This window comes from Schistocerca nitens, chromosome 12 (genome assembly GCF_023898315.1).
Source record: "Schistocerca nitens isolate TAMUIC-IGC-003100 chromosome 12, iqSchNite1.1, whole genome shotgun sequence".
Taxonomy (NCBI): domain Eukaryota; kingdom Metazoa; phylum Arthropoda; class Insecta; order Orthoptera; family Acrididae; genus Schistocerca; species Schistocerca nitens.
The window spans coordinates 117,852,565-117,856,417 of record NC_064625.1 but is presented as its reverse complement, the minus strand read 5'-3'; the positions used below and the strand labels follow the sequence as shown (position 1 = coordinate 117,856,417).

General features: G+C 45.7%; 1 non-coding gene across 1 annotated transcript; it reads left to right on the top strand.

Moving 5' to 3' along the window:
* The first annotated feature begins 3,330 nt into the window (after window positions 1-3,330).
* Window positions 3,331-3,405, top strand: Trnat-ugu (transfer RNA threonine (anticodon UGU)). Its single transcript has one exon. It is a non-coding gene; the product is annotated as a tRNA-Thr (tRNA).
* Window positions 3,406-3,853: the final 448 nt, after the last annotated feature.

Below are 3,853 nucleotides of genomic sequence, written 5' to 3'. Positions count from 1 at the left end.
TCGTAGTGCACAGGACACTATGGAGTCGCCAATCAACAGGTATTAAATGTAACTTCTTTAAAATGAAACCACAGATATAGTTATTCTGTTATGCATTCTTCGCTTTTAGATAAGAGTAGGGCACTTTGTTTGTGCTTCATGAAACTTTATCAGTATAATCCCCAAAGGTGCATCAGAGAAGAGTTGCATTTCAACTTCTCTCCATCACAGCTCTCATCCAGCTCTCTACATCTACTACTACCACCACCACCACCACCACCACCACCACCGAGCCGGGCCGGGCCGCGCGGGATTAGCCGAGCGGTCTGAGGCGCTGCAGTCATGGACTATGCTGCTGGTCCCGGCGGAGGTTCGAGTCCTCCCTCGGGCATGGGTGTGTGCGTGTTTGTCCTTAGGATAATTTAGGTTAAGTAGTGTGTAACCTTAGGGACTGATGACCTTAGCAGCTAAGTCCCATAAGATTTCACACACATTTGAACATACTGAGCCGTGCTGCGGCTCGCGTTGGTGCTGTTTGTAGGTTTCCGTCCTCTGATGGAGGTCAGACCGTATCGTTTACGGTTGTTTGTCTTCTTATCGTGTTGAATTGCGCAGCTTGGTTTCGGAAGCGTTGCCTGTCCGCTAGTGGTAGCAGCGGCGGTTATCGATATATAGTAACTGTGGCCCTGTCTTTGGGGCGACGTCGTCGTTCTTCTGGGTCGTGTGAGTGGGCCAGTTCGGTTGGGGACTCACAAGGGAACCTCCCAATCGCACCCCCCTCCGATTTAGTTATAAGTTGGCACAGTGGATGGGCCTTGAAAAACTGAACACAGATCAATCGAGAAAACAGGAAGAAGTTGTGTGGAACTATGAAAAAAATTAGTAAAATATACAAACTGAGTAGTCCATGCGCAAGATAAGCAACATCTAGGACACTGGCAGTCTAGCAGAGCCGTGGTCCCGTGGTTAGCGAGAGGAGCTACGGTATGAGAGGTCCTAGGTTCAAGTCTTCCCTTGACTGAATATATTAATTTTTTGAGTTTATGTGACAAACTCTTATGTTTTCATCACTTTTTTGGAAGTGATTATCACATCCACAAGAAAACCTAAATCGGGCAAGGTAGAAGAATCTTTTTACCCATTCTCCAAGTGTACAAGTTAGATGGGTAGACAACATATTCCTGTCATGTGACGCACATGCCGTCACCAGTGTCGTATAGAATATATCAGACGTGTTTTCCCGTGGAGGAATCGGTTGACCTATGACCTTGCGATCAAATGTTTTCGGTTCCAATTGGAGAGGCACGTCCTTTCGTCTACTAATCGCACGGTTTTGCGGTGCGGTCGCAAAACACAGACACTAGACTTATTGCAGTGAACAGAGACGTCAATGAACGAACGGACAGATCATAACTTTGCGAAAATAAAGAAAGTAAAATTTTCAGTTGAGGGAAAACTTGCACCAAGGACCTTTCGCTCCGCAGCTACTCACGCTATCCACGGGACCACGGCGATCCTAACCTCACATGCTCCTTGATGTTGCCTATCTTGCGCATGGACTACTCAGTTTGTATATTTTACTAATTTTTTTCACGGTTCCACACAACTTCTTCCTGTTTTCTCGATTGATCTGTGTTCAGTTTTTCAAGCCCTATCCACTGTGCCAACTTATAACTGAATCTGAGGTGGGTGCGATGGGGAGGTTCCCTTGTCAGGAGGAGCCAGGTCCGCGCAGTGCGAGAACACGCCGGGACTGCTGGCGGCGCGCATGGACTGCCGGGTCGAATGCCTGTAATCGTGAGGGTGCACGACCTCGTCGTAAAACGGATCCACCAAGCTTCAAGCTGAGTGCTTTTCGATTCAAGTAGAGAATCCTCCACCATTGTGAGATCTTCCGGTTCTCCAGTGACTTGGGTTGCGTGTTGATTCTCGTAGTGTCGCCGAGGCGAACAGTAGCGAATGGAGTGCTTGGGGAAGGCGTATCTGATTAGCTTTCCTGGACTTCTAATTGCTATTTATTAGTTCAGTTTGTTACTATTTGGTAAGTTCAGCCAGCGGTATTTTTCCTGCCCCGTGGCCGCTAACGCCCCAGTTATCTACCCTGTGGGGTTAGTGTATGTAACGGCAGTGTACGTTTCCTCGCCTTGCCGCTGCTGTCCGGTGAGGCGTATAGTTTTGTCAGCTTTCTTGATTGTAGGTTGGTTGGCGATTCTTCTACTCTGGTGGTAGTAATCCCTTTCTTGTTTCGGGCGCTCTACGCATAGTATAGCGCGGGCGGAGTCCACACCGCCGGTTCCGGCTTTGGACTATTTTACATGTTTGCATTTGGTTTATCGGGCGTTAGGTAGCTTCAGCAAGATTATCATCAGTCTGCCACTAGTCTGAGTTACCATCTTGTGGAGTGAATGCAACTCTTGGCTGCCTATCTGATCGCTCACGAAAGTGTTTTTGCCGGACCTACTCAGAGGACGAATCCTGGTGTACCGTCTGTGACTGGCCCTTGTGTTTTGTTATTGTATTTGCTGTTTTATTGTATATTTCTAAATTTTTTAATATAATTGCCATTCTTGTCATTATAGCAGGTTTAAATGATTTTGCTACCAAGGTTACCCTCATTTCGTCCCACTTGTTTGGTAATCGGTTGCTTGTCCTTTTAAATAAACCCTTGATGTTGTATTTGCTGTTTTACTGTACTTTTTTAATATTCTTTATATAATTGCCATTCTTGGCGTTACAGCAGGTTTAAATGGTTGTGCTACCAAGTTTATCATCTATATATGACGGTAGTATCTGTTCCCGAAAGAACAGTTACCGTGGATGACCATGCAGCTTTGCTAGAAATGAAATGATAATTAAATGGACACCCTAGCTGCAAACAGGCGTTCATGTACTTCATTGGGGACATGTTGAAAATGTGTGCCCCGACCGGGACTCGAACCCGTGCTTACATGCAGGAGATCCCGGGTTCGAGTCCCGGTCGGGGCACACATTTTCAACATGTCCCCAATGAAGTACATGAACGCCTGTTTGCAGCTAGGGTTTCCATTTAATTATCATTTCATTTCTAGCAAAGCTGCATGGTCATCCACGGTAACTGTTCTTTCGAGAACAGATACTACCGTCATATATAGTTAAAATATGGCTTCCCGGCCATTGACCTTCTTGTGCGAACGCACACGGTATGCCCGAACTCGTACGGGACTCGGTAGATTAATCTGCCACGAGTAAAGAGTATGATGGGCAAAACATCTATTAGGCGCACTACGAATGTAGTGGTGTGGACATGTTGGGAATGTGGATCTCACGGGGAGCGTGCAAGGGATAAGTCCCTGCAGACGCGCTACCCTCTGTGCCCGCGGTGGCTCAGATGGATAGAGCGTCTGCCATGTAAGCAGGAGATCCCGGGTTCGACTCCCGGTCGGGGCACACATTTTCAGCATGTCCCAATGAAGTACATGAACGCCTGTTTGCAGCTAGGGTGTCCATTTAATTATCATTTCAAGTTTATCATCATTCTGTCTCACCCGTTTGGTCATCAGTTGCCTGACTTTTTAAATTAACCTTTGCTATTGCACTGCTGTTTTACAGTATGCTTCTTATAATTTTTTTGTAATTTCCGTTTTTGGCGTTAAAGGCTTTCAGCCGTGACTGTGGTAACTTGCCTTAAAATTCTAATTGGGATCACATTGGCTTGTTCTTAAAACATTAGTTGCTGTGTCTGCATTTTATTCTCATTTGGTAAATTGTAACGCATTGAAATCACTATTAATTACACAGTTGTTTGTTCCTTCATTAATAACGTGTGATATCTTATTTATTGCTGAGTCCGGAAGTACCGTTTTAAAATAAATGTGTGTAATTGCAAAAGGGAAGC